The sequence below is a fragment of the Erithacus rubecula genome (assembly GCF_903797595.1).
Source record: "Erithacus rubecula genome assembly, chromosome: 4".
NCBI lineage: Eukaryota > Metazoa > Chordata > Aves > Passeriformes > Muscicapidae > Erithacus > Erithacus rubecula.
This window is the reverse complement of record NC_136686.1, coordinates 32,449,511-32,465,783: the sequence shown is the minus strand read 5'-3', so window position 1 is coordinate 32,465,783 and position 16,273 is coordinate 32,449,511. Positions and strand designations below refer to the sequence as shown.

The following is a 16,273-nucleotide window of genomic DNA, read 5'->3' as shown; positions in this document are numbered from 1 at the left end:
TGCAGTCTCTCAGTGTTGTAGAAGCCCTATTTACATTGGTGTCTGACTTTCTCTGATGCATTACTTATAAAATAGTCCAACCATGTGAGGCACTTGAACACAAGCCTCCAGGTCTTTCTGCAGCCATTCATCCAGTGGCATAACCATGTCCATAATCCAGAAGGAAAAACTGCACTGTTCAGGAATCTCCCCAAGAATTGTTAGTGGCTACTTTTCTCACTTTTAGTTTTTTAGATATTTTTACAAAGGTTTTGCACTTTTTCTAGCTTTTTTTCTAGTTATATCTAGTTTTAGTCAGTAAGTGGTGCCAGACACTTCTCATGGTGCTTATTCTATTCTCCAAATCACAAAACTCAACACACTTCTGCAAATATAATAATTTAATTAGTAATTAGGGTTTCTCTCCCAAAAAAGGTGACAGGATGAATAGCCCAGCCAAAGCACATCTACACCAATGCATGCAAAATGGGGGATGTTTATTCCCCATGGAGCTGAAAGCCATTGAGTGAGTGGAAGATTTAGTTGACATGGTTGCCATCACGAAAATAGGGTGGGATGACTCTCACAGCTGGAGTGCTTGCAGTGGATGTCTGTAAACTCTTCAGGAGGGACAGGTGAGGAAGGAGAGGCAGTGGGGGAGCCCTGTGTGTTAGGGAGTGTTTTGACTGTCTGGAGTTTAATGATGGTGATGATAGGGATGAGTGGTTATGGTAGGAATAGGGGAAGGCCAATAAGGTGGGAGTCTGTTACAGACCACCCCACCAGGGTGAAGAGGCAGACAAACTATTCTATAGGCAGATGGGATAAGGCTTATAGTTGTTGGCCCTTTTTCTTGTGGGGGACTTCAGTTTACCAGATGTCTGCTCTAAGTACAACACAGCAGAGGAGACAGTCCAGGAGGTTCCTGGAGTTTGTGGAAAATAACTCCTGACACAGCTGGTGAGGGAGACAGCCAGGAAAGGCATCCACTGGATCTGGTGTCTGTGAAGAGAGAAGGACTGGTGGGTGATGCAATGGTTGGGAGCCATCCTGGGCACAGCAGTCATGAAGTTATGTGAGTGTTCAGCGTCCCTTGGGAGGCAGGTCTGAAGGAAGGAGCCCAGGAAGGCTGGACACTGTTCAGGAAGGAAACCTTGAAGGTGCAGGAGCAGGCTGTCCCCATGTGCTGAAAGAGAAGCCAATAAGGAGGAAGGATTGGTCAGGCTGAACAGAGAGCTTGGACTGGAACTCAAGAAAAAAGGGAGAGTTTATGATTCATGGAAGAAGGGGCAGTAAACTCAGGAGGATTACAAATATATTGTGAGGTTATGCAGAAAGAAAATTAGAAGGGCCAACAACCAACTAGAACTTAATCTGGTTGCTGCCATGAAAGACAGTAAAATGTTTATAAGTACACCAGCAACAAAAGGAGGGCCATGGAGAATCTCCATCGTTTTTTGGATGTAGAGGGAAACGTAGTGACAAAGGATGAGGAAAAGACTGAGATACTGGTCTGTGGGGCTGAATGGGACCCACCTAAGGATACTAAGGGAGCTGGCAGGAATGCTCAGGATATCCATAATTCTGTGATATCACTTACTTAAAATTCTGGAGAAAGGAGCAGAGGCAGCAATAATTTCATCCTCCATTTCTCATCTGCATAAGGAAGCCAAAACCAGGATTCCATGGTAGCAAAATTAATGAACAGGAGAAGTGGACATGGCTTTCTGCAATAGCCTTTTGGTCCCATTCAGTTGTCTTAATCAAAAATATAGCAACCATAACAGACCCAAGGAGAAAGCAGAGAATATGTCTAGCCTCTCCTTTTGGCAAGACTACAGTTTGATACCAAACTAGAAGGAAAGAGACTTGGTTCTACTCAATAATGTATGCCATAATAATTAGGTGGTTTTAAATTTGCAGGTTAAAACCACAATATTCAGGCGTTTCACTGTGAAAAGTCAATTAAAAACATGGAGAGCAGGATAAAATAAAAAAGAAATTGATAATTTTAGTGCCAAGTAAGTTTGTTTAAACACAGCCTAACATCTTCAACTGTTTAACCACTGCTTCAATTGGCAGGGTGCTAATGTATTTAGCATTTTGATCACACCTATAACAAGATCCAAATGCAAATGTCAGTCAGTGAAAGTTGCATGCAGCAAAAGAACAATATCTGTAGCTAGGGAGAAGGGAAGGAAATGTCTCATGTCAGTCTAGTGCAACCCTTCTATTTATGGAATTGTTGAAGGGCTCTAAAAAAGAGCAGAGAGGTGAAGGAACTAAAACAAGAGCTTCCATTTGTCACTGAATTGCTCTGCTAAAACCAGTTTTTCCAGACCAATCATCTTGGATCCCTCAGCTTTCCCAGCTCATATACTCAATAGGAGATACATTTTGGTCAATGCAGCAGCAGCATAAAAAGGGAACACAGCCTCCAAATTATTTAAATGATGCTTGTGAATTGTTATTTCACAGCTTTATGAGATGTTCCTGTTCCCATCCCTTCTTTTTATTGGTTAGCATAAGGCTGGGTAGATTTCTGTGCAATTCCCAGCTGAGTCATCAGACAAGGTCCATTTTCATCATGGATCAATTTGATTTCAAACCCTGACAAAAACCCAGTCTCAAGAAGGGAGACAATATGTTATATAATTTATAAAAACAAAAAGTAAAAAGGTTAAAACTCCTAATAAATTTTGTTTTTCATGTGAACCCTCTTTCCACAGTCCTCCTCATGAGCATGTTTCTCCTGTGTGCTACCTACCACAGTCCAGATTGAGGGATATTTTTAATGCAAGGATTGGCATGAATTTCAAGCAAAAGATCAAAGTCATACCTTTTCAGTTTTCTAAAGAATAGAGCTAATTAACCTTTTTATCAAACTACACACATTTTCAAATTACTTAAATGGGAAATATAGTGGTTTAATTAAGTTTTCACAGGCAGAGACAGTTGCAAACACTTGGAACAGAGAGGAAGTGGGATGTTTATGAGGAAGGTGCTATATCCTTTACAACTCCCTGTGTCTTTTCCTTGTTTGCACTTCAAATGGAGTCCATTTTTATTTGTCTATCACCTGCTGAGAGAATCTGATTTTATCATGTGTTTCAATGAAGCTATTAAAAAACTTCAATCGTGAAATTTCTCTTTCCCTTTGTATGTTTCTCTCCCTCTCTCTGTGTCAGTAGCGCTGTGACATTGGTTATATGGCAGGATACATTGATTTGATTTGCTTTACAAGTTGATTAGCTAACCCTCCTGCTATCAAGCCTTGCTTTGCAGAAACCTTGATACTCATGTTTTCCTTAGCTGGGTCCACAGGTGGTTTGATTTTTGTAGGGCTAGGATTTGATGTGTATGCCACACTTCTTTCTGTTTCTTTGTTTTTAGTAAATGGTGAAAACTTCAAGAGTGACAGGTTGAAGGTCTATATAGGTACAAAAGGAGCAACAAGAACAATGCCAGCATACTCCTCCTCCTCCTCCTCCTCACTTCAGGATCTCAGGATTATTTCAGTGTTGTAAAAGAACATACTAACTGATACAGCATTACAGTATCAGTATTTTGGTGGCAATATATCAAAATAGTTGAATCACAATTAGAAGATATCCTGAAAGATCTTCCTCTGAAAATTAAAACAAAAACCCAAAAACAAGCCAACAAACAATAAAAAAACTCCACCCTGAAATATAAAATTTGGTAGATGTCTACATTTAAGAAATAATCAAATTAAGCCATTGAGACTGTAAAAGCCTGAATATAGCCATGCATTAACTTCCAGTCTTTGTTTGTCATTTAATGTCAGACACATCATTCCTTATCAATGAAGCTGAACACTGTACAGGTCTTAGTGCTAGAAGGAAAGATACCAGCATTTGATTGTTGCATTCTGTGCCCCTGTTCTTGAGCCAGCTCCATGTGACTAATGCTACAATGGTGCATATGTAACTGATTTTTAGTTTGCTGGTAAGATTGGCTTCTCTAATGCAAAACAAAAAAAAAATTTTGGCTGAATAGCTAAGAGCATTTTATCTTGAGCCAAATAGAAAGTTGTGCTTTGCCCAAAAGCATTTTTTTTGTTTAATGTGTTTTTACCTCTTTATTCAAATCAAAGTAAATTGTGAATAGAGAGTTGTTTTTTAGCTGGAAAATCAGAACATTTTGTATTGGAAGTACTCAAACTATTAAAAATGGCAAAAGAGTAATTTAACAACAGTTACAAAACACCTTAATTGGTCTCTGTAACTTTTTGAACATTTTGAAGATATAATGAAGAGTACCTTTTTCAATACTAAATAGTTCAATATTATCAATAAAATTTTGCCCATTTCAGTTTGTAACACCTGTGCTCTTTAGAAGAACACAGATGGAACCTCAGCAACCTGGCTGCTTGTTCTGCAAAGGCAGCAGTAATTAGGAGTAAAAGTGGGGGGATTTGTGCAGCTTTTGAGCAACAGGCTGAAAAAGCACAGACCATTTTGTCCAGGCTCTGAACCAGATCCAAGGAAATGGGAGAAAGAAAAGTGGCTGCAAGGACTCAGAGCCATGTGGATCTCATTGGCTCAGGAGCTCAGTAATTTATGAATCCATTTCAGCTGCAGCAAATGGCCCTTTCACGGCTTGCAGCTACCCTGGAGAATTCAGATGATGTTTTTAGGCTATGGTTTTAAGAGGTCCTAGACTGGTGGCTGCAGGGGGAAATTTCACTTGATGTCAACTCCTTTTTGTTTCCTCTGAAATGTTTGATGTTAACGACAGCAGGCACTGCACCAGGCAGGGCCAGGGCAGGGGCTGGCGCTTCCTAAGGCAGATTTCTGCTCTCCAGTGACAATCATTTTCCCAAGCACTGATGGTCCCTCTCCCAGAGCAGCCCTGCTGACCCCTGGCAGCCCTCAGGCTGCCTTTGGGAGGAGGGACTGGAGCTTAGAGAGCAGAGAGTAAAAGATGGGAGGGAAACTGCTGCTCAGAGGCCACCCCAATACACTCCTGGTAGAAACCAAACTGATGCAACAACTAAATCAGCAAATGTGCCTTTTCAGTGTTCTTGTAAGAACCACATTTTTATAGCTCCTTTCTCACAGCTTGAGGACAGCCTCTCTGGTACACACTTATTGCAGAATCTGGTTTCTCTCTCATATCAAGTCACTCTTGCCTGTGCCTACACAGGCACGAGATGATCCCTGCATTCACCTGCATTTGCTCACAGACATCCAAGCTGATGGGTGCTCTGTGCACAGACACTCACAGACTCAATCACATCACAGGGATGTGTGGCAGGAGAGGTGCCCCACAAATTCACGTGCTGATGGCTCATGGCCACTGCTGTCCCCTATAACAGAGAGCAGGGTACACTTTAGGACACCTGTGATGGCTTGCTCTTGAGGATCACTACCAATATCTGAAGGGGACAGTGCTTCCCAGACAAACACATTAAATAAGTGAACACTGAGCGAGTTGTGAGGTGCCCCAGCACAGCTGTAGTATTCAGAGAAACTGCTCTCAAGCAGTTTCCCTTGCAGTAAGAGAGTTAAAACCACACTGAGCTGAGTCCCATACCCTGCTCAATAGGCTGCTGTGACTGTGAGTTCCTGTGTGGTTTGGGGTTTGCTCTCTGCCACCTTGATTGGCTGTGCTGTAGGAGGGAGAGACTGTGATGCTGGGCTGAAGATTTGTGTGTCCCACATGGCTCCACAGACTGGGGTCCCTGCTGAGCATTTGTGCTGAAGACAGCTTGTTATGAGACTCGTGCCATCCCCCCACTGTTGTGTCCCACCACAGATCCTGAAAGACCAGAGTGTAACTCCCTGCCACAAAGGTACAGACCTGCTTGTGTGCTTGCTTCTTTTGCTGTGAAGTTTTACGGGTAGGTGCATTGGCTAAATCAGCATTGCATTTTCTACAGAGTTTAAGCAAGTAAGGGTTTATCTGCAAGGTTTGAGATGCTGTGTTTTCTTTATCACTGCAGGTGCATCAGGTTTTTCTCCTTGTCAGTGGGGGATCAAGATTGTGCTCAGGAGGAGTGTATTTATTGAAACAGAGCAAAGAAAATAATGAATAGGATTTTTTTTTTATTATTAGTCACAAGCACAAAGCAAAGAAATAACTGCTTTCCCCTGAATATTTAAGTTTGCTCTAGCAGAGATCAGACTATTGTGTCTCTGAGACACCCATTGTGATCATACTGAAAGGGGCAAGATGCCTATAAAGAAAAATCTTTCTGGCAATTGGAGATTTGGCACAGTTAACCCTCCTTTTGCTCCAAACCAGGGCTCTGCTGCCCAAGTAAGCTGTTTCTCCTTATCTCTTATGTCTTCTGTGAAATGTGATGGTTTCTCAGGGGGTCAGACATGGGAGTAATTTTTCCTCAATTGCTTTTTAATGTTGTTGTAAAGCTTTTTGATGCATTGTAAGAATAACAGGCAATATTGTTAGGAGACACATCTTTAGACTGGAGTGCTATAGAGCAGTATGGCAAGGTCTTGCACGTGTTTCATGTGTGTTTGTGTGCATAAAGTTCATAATATTTGTCTTGTAGGAGCAAAAGGACATCAGTCTCCAAGACATGAGTTAGCAGCATCCTATGAGTACATTTTCTTAGAAAAAACAATAATCCAAATTCTCTTCAGCAGCAGCAGGAGAGCCTGTCCCATTTATAATTGTCCTGTGAAGAAAGGCTTAATCATAATTAAGCTTTTAGTAAATGGACATGACAGGAGGAGCTGGGCTTTTACCAGTTGCATTTTGGCATGGAAGGCCATAGGTGATGCAGCCAGCAGTGCCAGTCATCCAGTTGAAAGTGGAAAAGACAGAAACACATCCTTCAGCCTCTGCTCCCAGGTTTCTGAACAGGATAACACTTCTGGCTACCATGTGATGGCAAAATGGGTTGTGGAGCAGACAGAGAGAAAACCTGCCTCCTTAGCAGTGGCTCAGTGAACAAATGCACTGCTCTTGCAGTGAAGCAATTCCCTTTGCTTTTCTATTTAGTGACATTTATTTATATTTCATTCTTACATTTGAACCTGACAATCCCACAGATAAGAGATTAGGCACAAACAAGTGCTGTCACTCCCATTTTTATCAGGAAAGCAAAATAACCTGGAGATGGATGGATCTGCACTGTGAAGTGCACACAGCTAAATTTAGCTTAGTTTTGTTGTCTATGTTTTGGATTTACTTTCATCTCTACCACATCTTTCTGCATACATCTCCTAAAATTTTTAAGACTGATGGATCTGCCTGGTAAAACAGGCAACTTTTGGAAAAACAGGGCTCTGCTGCTCAAGTTGGCTGTTTGTCCTGATCTCTTACATCTTCTCATTTTTGTTTGCATAAGGCAGAGCAGCTCTGCAAGCCTGTCTGGTTTCTGTAAGTTACTCTAGTACTCCATTTCTCTAGTAAAAACCATCTAGTAAGAAGCATCACTTTCCTCTTCAAACTTCATCTTCCTTTACCTGGTTACATGGAATTTCTTTTTTTTTTTTTTTTTTTTTTATCCCTGATAATTACACTTACTCTTGCAGCCATACACCAATGCCCTCCTTTTCTGCTGATTCAGGGGCCAACAGTGCAGTTGAAATGTCTTCTGCACGGTGTTACACTTTGCCTTCCCAATCAACTTGGAGCTTGACAGCAGCTCTCTTTAGCCACAAGCAATATCTGAAAATTTGGCAGGCAAGAGGTTGCTATTAAGCACAGAGCTGGAACTACTGCTGTAGGCAGTCCCTTTTGGTTTATTTTTATTGTCTGATACAATGAAAATGATCTTTATTCTCTTCTCTATGTTTCTTCCCCTAACAGTATTTTCACTTGAAATTCTCCTCTTAGTAGAGCCATCAGATATATATGTATGTGTATGTGTGTATATATATCTAAATATATATAAGCATCATAAAATACATTCACTGAGAAGTTCAGTCTCTGGTATTAGTTAGAAGAATCTACCCACTGTGGCTGACAAAATGCCACATGTTTGATGAGTAAGGAAGTATTGCTACCAACAGTTTATATGCCTGGGTCTTTGGGGCTCATTTTAGTTTACTTATATTTTTATAATATAACAAGGCCCTGATTTCTTCTGCCTTTCTTCCTCATCTCCAGAGTCTGGTTTTGGTCTAAGAAGACTATACCAATTCTGTCTTTTTTCAGTTCCTCAAACTGTTATATAGAATCATGGAATGACTAATGTTGGAGAAGTCTGACCATTAACTGCACTGCCATGCTCACTGCTAAGCCATGTCCCAAAGTGCCACGTGTATATTCAGTATAATGATGGCAACACTCTTGAGCTGAAGCTCAGGGCTGAGCTGTACCAGCCATATCCCAGTCAGAAGAATTGTTATGCATAAGTCCCTTGATATCTTTCAAAAATCTTTATTTTGTAGCTCCCTTGAAGGAATCCTCGGCGTCTTTTAAACTTAGATTTCCACCATTTATTTATATTTGGCCATCAGGAAAGGAACTATATTACCATCAGTAACTTTGCCTTTCTTGCACAAGCTTTTCATCTTAATGTCTGCACACATTTTTGCCTATTGATGGGTGTTTTGCCCATCCTTTAAGGCAGGTGAGTGTGAATGCTCCCACTTCACCATCGGGCCCTCGCACATGAGTGTGATGACATTGAGGTGACAGAAGCACTAAAACTGTACCAGCCTAACCTGACAATCTGCAAAAATAAACTGCTGCCCTGAGAAGGCAAAATGGGTTTTGGCACCCCATTCCATTGAGATAGCTGCACGTGTGGCTGCATTGCATTTTTTAAATGTGTCCTACAGTACTACTTCATCCCTACAGAGGGATGAAGTGATTGCCCAGGAATGCACAGCAAATCTTTAACTGAGCTGGACTTGGAAAATGGATTGCTGCTCTTCTTTTCTCAGCACTAAACAAGGCTGACTTGTTTCTGCATTTTATAGTGATAATTTAATTTCAAATATTATTTCAAATTATTTATTATTTAAATATTATTTCAAATGAGTGCTTTTTTAAAGAGGAGGAGGGAAAGAGACTCACACAAACGTGAGTAGAATTGGTAGAGACATCAGCTAGTCTAAAAAATGTGTGTACTATAATTTTCATGGTTCAGGACACAAAATAATTCCTATGGAACAGCCCTTCTAGGGGGCTGACACTGTACTCAGATGCTTCTGATGTTTGATTGCTGCTGTCCCTGGAATGTTGAACTTTCCCCCCTGGGTAATCTGGTGGAGAGGAAAGGTATCTTCCTTTTATTTTGACTTTTGCCCAGAATGCTCTCTCTGAAGCATAGCTGCTGTCTACTATTTCTAGAAGGATTTCAGATTGATGAGAATGAAAAAAAAAAAGTTTTGGCTCTGAATTCTTCCTGTAGCCATTTTTCTTTTTTTATATTATTCTGCTAATTGGAGAACCATGCTCAAGTCCCTTTTAAATAATACCTAAGCAGGAGGGCATAATCTTTGAGGAATAAGCTTGCTAAGAATGGACACATCATCCTGGCACTAAAATCAGAGGTCAGTACTGCAAAATATTATGAGATAAAAGAAAATTATTTGAATGCCTAAATAAACATCATGCACTAACACATGATGAAATTCTTTTATATCTTTCTTGGAACTCTAAGATCCATCCTTCATCTCTCCCCAGCTCAGTCTTTTTCATAAATGGCTTTATCTTTTCAGAGCAATCCTAATAACATGCCATTTTTTCTCTCCGAGGCACTGGTTTACCTTATATTCTCTGGTCTTTCCTTTCCAGTTTCCCAGTTTTTTCATTTTTATTATCTCATCATGAAAAACCCACCAGTAACTCGTAGAGTACAAACTTAAACCATCGGAACTCTGGCATTCCTTTTTTATTTTTAAAATCTAGCTACATAAATAATGTTTTCAGGTCAGAGGCACTCCAAAGTACAGCTGAATTCTGGCACAGGAGAAACTTTCCATAACCCTGCAATCCAGACAGGGATTATTTTGGGATATGGACCAGTTTCTGAAGCTGTCTCTGTGCATAATGGGGCTCTGGGAATTGTTTTTCATACAAAGAGTGTCTAAAGGCAGGACAGTGGAGGCTTCTCTCTCACTGTCTGTACATGGCACTTTACCACATCAGTCTGTCACTTCTCTAGTAGTGGTCAAAAATATTGATTCTGAGAAAGGTGACCAAACTCTCTATGAACCAAGCGTGCAGAGCTCCACACGGGGATGGAAGAAATGCTTTCAATTCTGTCAGGGAGAGTAGTTTACAGTTTCAAGTGGTATTATCAAGTTTCAAGCTGCATTGTCATTATATTGCTTGGACAGCACTTTCTTGATAATTCTAATAGTGTAACAGATCTCTGAGATTAAATCTATCAAAATAAATAAAAAGCCCTCCCAAATTCTTCATCTCTCAAAGAGAACTGAGTGTAGTCAGTAAATATTTTCCCATCCTAGACAGAAGATGAATCTTAATTCATTGAAGCCTTCAAGTACTGCTACATTCTTAGTAGAAGGGGGTGAAAGACAGGCAATATTACATTGCAAAAAGTTACATCAGTGGTGTCACCATCATGTTATTCCCTTCAGCAGAGGCCATGTGCAGCACTTGCATCCTTTGCCTACTAGTTTGACATAATATATAATGGTGTGTCCTGTACCCCAAGTAATGACACCTGTCCTATGTAGCCAAAAGGTTTAATGCTCTTTTCTCCATTTGCTGTAGCAAGCCCATTCAATAATGAAAATCTTCGAACATTTGTGTTGTCAGATTAGCTTTAAATGATCTTCAAGAAAATATATTTTCCTTTCCCACGACATCACAGCAAGGCAGGGCTCAGTGGGGCTGATGCTGCTGCTCACAGAGTTTCCTCATTCCAAGGAGCAGCTGCTCCAGTCTGTTTCCAGCAGAAGTGAAGCCAAAAGCTCTTGCTGAGACATGGTGGAGGTTCTGCTGTCTACTGAGAAGGTGATGAACACTTTGGAAGGACCATTCTTACCAGTTCAGTTTAGGCAGTTCAGATGTATTGAAAGCTCCATTTGTGGCATCATCTGAAGGAATAAATCAAACTCTCGAGGTTTTTTTGAAGGGAATTTTTTAAATAAAAAGTATTGTAAAGGGAAAAAAGCATTGAAAAAAATCTTAATGTGCTGTCTACACAAGCTTTTTGTGATCTTTAAGTAGAATAAAAATCTGGATTAATTATTCCATTATTGAGGCTACAAAAACAAATGAAAGACCAAACTCATAGTGACAAATTTCTTAAAGAACCTATATTTAAGAATAATTTTATTTAGTAAATTAATTAATAGATTTACGTATAACATCTCAGGAAATTCATTATGTGCTCATACATCTAAGGCTGTAATTCTTAATGTATGCTGTGCTTCTCATACATAGCAAAACCACAGAATCTGTATTTTAAATTCAAAACTCAGGTCAGCTAAGGCACACAGTCATGGCAAGCACCTCCATAGCACAGACTAATTAATTTTATTTTCTAACCAGTTTTCAGCATTGTTCTGACTGTTCCCCTTGACTGTTGAAGTCAGTGGAGCAAACAAGGTTGAAACAAGCACAAGATGATGTCTGTAGAAATTAATCATTCATTAATAACTGCAACTGTGGAATGGGTTTAGAAATACTTTGTTAAATCTCCAGGACTTTTGAGGGTCAGTTCTTTAAGCATCCTGATCTTTATTATTAATTAGTTCTTTTGCCGAAAAGCTTCAACTGACTTTCAGATACTGTTGACATTGGAGGCTCTGTACTCCCAGAGGTTCTATCTTCATTGCCAAAAACAAGCAGTGTTTAATAGTCATGTCGTTTACTCCAGCTGTATTGCTCTGTAGGGAATCTCAGGGAAGGAAAGGCACAGGTGAATCCATGGCATTGTAGCCAGCTGTGGCCAATGCAATATCCCTCCTTGGAGGTGTACCTCTGACAGCTTGGTAATAATTCCATTGGGAATTTAATAAGCAGTTCTCTTGATGTAAAAAAGAAATCAGAAAACCAACTGAACACATCAGTTCTTGAGATGCAGGAAAAGCCAGAGCAGAAGAAAAGCCAGGCCTCAGCAAGCTCTTTCTAAAGAGAGGGGTAAAGGAAGAGTGGGAAGTAGAAGGGAGGAAAGATGAAGGGCTTGTTTGGATGAGGAGCTCTCCCAGTGTTATCCCAGGGTGTTGTTTCAGTACTCCAGAAAAAAAAAAAAAATTCCTTTTTCTGGCTTCATTTCTGTCCCTTTGATAGTGCCTTAAAGCTTCCCACACCTGCTTTTATTTAAGTGTCTCCCTGTAATAAACCATCAGGACACCACCCTCACCTGAAGGATCCTTTCCTCTCCACAACCAGCTGAGCAGATTTTACCATTCCTTGAATACCACAACTTACAGAGACACTGGGAATGGCAGCACACTTGTAGCCACTGCTCTGAGTCTTCTAAGCACTTTGTGAGTTCAGCTGGCAATTTCAGGGAGATTTCTAAGGAAAACCTCAGTGCTTTAGGAGGTGGTTTTAGTGACTCAAACAGAGTCAAGTCCTTTTCTCTGAGTCAATACTGAATGATGTGCCCCAGCACATTTCTTGCACATGAGACCTGCATCTGTAGGTTGATTGCCTGTGGTCATCAATTATTCTTCAGTTAATTGCACAAGCCTAAAGGCATCTTGCCCTGATAATCCAGGCAGGTCAGTTTGATTACAGTTTGCCTTCTTCATATCTGACATTTTGATTTTAATTGGGCAGTTGTTGCTTCTGCTCCCAACCTGCTGTGCACTGCTGAAAAGCACTGGAGGATGGATTTCATTGTTAGGTGAAGGGATAAAAAGAGTCAGAGAAAGCAGAAGCCAAACTAGAGGTGCCCTCCATGGTAGAGCTGGGGTGAAAGGACACAGTCATCGTATTTTAACATTCAGACTTACCTGTTCAGCTAACCCGTACCAGACATGTCCAGAGAAGTGTTATTTTCAGTGAGGCTGCAGGAAAAAAACACCAGAGCTCATAATAGGGCTTCTTAATTAAAGTGCTGGGTAGTTTTAGCAAGCAAAGGCAAAGGAACAGATGCAATTCCTTAAAACACCAGGGAGAAGCTACAGAGCAGAGCGTGGTCTGTGTCTGGTACTGCTGCATCCCCACCCTGATGGAGAATATCAGGATACCAAATACACAGAGTGAGTCTGAATATAATTCATGGTTTGTGAAATGCACTGGGGATCTCTTGGAATGAGCAGTGCTTATTTTCCTGATGAATTGCTGCTGTTTTGAACAGTTTTGTTTGTATGTTTAACTTTTTTGCTTGGAATAGTTTTTTACTTTCAAGCAGAATGTTCTTTTGAAATGTTCTTCTCCATTTCAATCTAAATGCTAGCATGATATTTTCAGGAAGTGGTTTTGAGTGCATCATCTTCTCTGCAATCTTGGATGCTTCATTGACCCAAACTCCGGAAGGGCTGAGCATCTACTGCTTTCCTTTCTAAGCCATAGAGATGAGCAAAGTCCAACCACCACCAGGGAGAGCAACCAAGAAAAGAGCATTCCAAAATTCAGTGAATGCTTTGTGGATATTTGTGGATTAGCTTCTTCTACAAAGATGATCATTCTACTAAATATAATCATTTTTTGTAAAGCTAAACTAAAAAAACAAGGCTCATCTGTCAAGACAAAAGAGACAGCCCACCAAAATCAAATACATCAAGATATGCAGGAGTAATGAATCTGAACTTTGTAGTCCTTAAATCTGAATGCAACTAAAGTAGATACAGAATTGCAGTGTTGATAAAGTTTTCAGATGTATTCAATTTGGAAAAAATTCATCTCATTCATCATAGAAGTAATCACATTCATCCCTGTTTTGCTTGGTTATATCTCCCTGTAGCAGTGCACGGGCCTTGTTTAAGTCTTGTGTCAAGTAATTCCTGCAGTTTTCTCACTGCAGAGCCTGTGAGAAAAGCCTTGCCATATTCAAAATGCATCTTGAAAGACAAAAGCTGCACAGCTCCTACCGTTTCTGGCTCTCAAAACCTTCTCCTGCAGACTTTCTAAGTATTTAGAAGAGGAACACCTTCTTGAAGGCTGTCTGAGGTACATGACATGTAGTGTTTTCCACTGTGCCTAGTAAAGTAACCATATTTTCCAGTTTGGAATTTTCCCCTTTTTTCCTGTTTTGCATTGTTTCTTGAATTCCATCTGCAAATAATCAGATTTTTGAAACTACATAATGAGGGTCTTCAGTACACAGAATTCAGGAAATAATGATTGTAATGATAGCCTCATTTTAGTGTGTGTTTTGATAATATGTGTTCTGTAATTGGAGTCTAACACTGCAGTCAGTACCATCTTATGAATGCATATTGAAAGAAAATCTCAAATAATTTAATGCAGGTCTTCCATCTAAATAATTTCCATATGTCTTTAATCTAGGCCTGTGTATAATTTATATCATTGCCTAAATGAGACTTGTGTTTCATTAGAGTAATCACTGTAGAAAGATGAGGTTACAGTCTCACTTTGTGTGATTTCAAAATTAACTCTGCTGTGGGCAGGGGCTTGAACTGCAGAATCACCACAAATCCCTTTTAATCCATTTATTGTAGAATTCTATAGACAGCTCCAACCCACTGGTTTTTGTTACAGAGCACCATATGGAAAAATGCCATTTGCTTCAGGTGATTTGCCTTATGGATAGGAGAGACAGTGAAAGGTTAAGGAGAAAAAAATGTAACACAAGAAGTAGTCCAACAGGCTATATAAGAGTTGAACAAATAAGATATCAGTTCCCTGGGGTTTGATTTTGGTTTGGGTGTTTTGTTTGTTTTTTCTCTTTCAACTCTTCCTCATGAGATGATCCTTAGATGACAACACTGATATCAGCAGAGTGTATTCTGGAGCATGTCTGGTAGAACAACTGTGCATAATGTTTTATTGTGTTGTAGAAGAAATAGCAGATTTTCCTCCCCTCACAGACCATAATGTGATGCTGAATATAACACCTGGCTTCTTTAAATATGTACACATCTGTTTCTCAGTCTTAGAGCAAAGTCAAGGTAAAATAATCATACTCTTATGCTTAAGTGAGCTGATAGGACCAAAGCCAGTTCTCAGGGGATCTGTGAACTGGTTTGTAGCTGTTGTAAATCATGCTGTGCCTCTGCCCAGATAACCTGTGATATCCTCAGCATATCTGGAGTTCCCAGTGCTGCTCAGACCCTCATGGGTTTTGACATTTGGTGTGGATTCTCCCCTAACTGCATCACATGTTCCAGTGCTTGCCAGACCTTCTCCTCAAGAAGTGTGCCTTGGAGTGGACTTAGTAATAAAAATTGGATTTTTCACCTCATTCCATTTTATCTTCTGTACAAAGCCAATACAAGCACAGTGGGTAAATTGGAATTGCAATAATATGCCTGCAATTGCCAGCCAAACAAATCTAAGAGTACATTTTCTCTAAACTTTTTGAACTAGAATTGCACTTGCTGTTTAATGGGACATAATCTGCAATGACTTGGTCCAACATTTAGGCTTTCAGATAATGAAGCTTACAAGGCCTAACATGAATACAAATGTCATGAATGTGCACTTTTGTTTTCATTAAAGCACTTTTACTTGGAGATTTAACTACCACTCCTCAGTGGTTTGTATGCAAACTGTGTCACTGAGCAAAAATGACTGAAACTGAGAGAGACAATGTCCATTCTGTATTCTCTCCCCAAGGTTAATTGAGTGTGCTATCAATAACTTGCAGAATAGTGGGGGGGCAAAGTGGAATACTTTGAGAGGTTGCCACGTATTCTTTCCATGGAAATCTTTAAGTAGGTGGCTCACTGCAAACAAATGTTTGGCAAATGTATAAATTCCAGCTTCAGCTGACACCTGCTCATGCTCTTGAGTGCTCCTTGTCACCCACATGCACACAGAACACCTACCTACCCTTCAAGTGTACACAGACCAACTCCTTCAGAGTTGTATTTGCCAAAGAAAACTAAGCACACATCACCTGAAGCATGCTCATGGGACCCCTATTCCTCTCTTCAGGCATGCTGCCAATGAACATCTTTATATTCATTTCCCTGGAGATAACACAGGTTCAAACATAACTTTTGCTGAGATGTGTTCAGGCTTGCATGTGGAATGCCTGCTCCTGTAGGAAGGTAGGAAAGGCACCTCACATGGTGCTGTGCTCACCCACTGCAATCTCTCATTCTCACACACATGCAGCCTGTTGTGTTCCATGCATGTGTTGTAGCAAATAATTCAATCTCTTTCTTCCCATCCTGCTTAATATGCAAATGTGGCTAGCATATCAAGATTGGAAATAAATGCAGCAGAATGACTTCAG

At 40.2% G+C, this 16,273-nt stretch overlaps 1 protein-coding gene across 3 annotated transcripts in view; it reads left to right on the top strand.

Annotated features, from left to right (window-relative positions):
• The window catches only part of GRAP2 (GRB2 related adaptor protein 2), a 100,459-nt gene that overhangs the window by 53,976 nt on the left and 30,210 nt on the right, over window positions 1-16,273 (top strand). Inside the window, exon 1 of one of the 3 annotated variants that reach the window (XM_079304683.1) lies at window positions 5,644-5,797. The exons of the other annotated variants lie outside the window; for them this stretch is intronic. The gene's annotated coding sequence lies outside the window, so the exon portion shown is untranslated. Of the gene's footprint in view, window positions 1-5,643; window positions 5,798-16,273 lie in introns of those variants that run through there. 3 annotated transcript variants of the gene reach the window in all.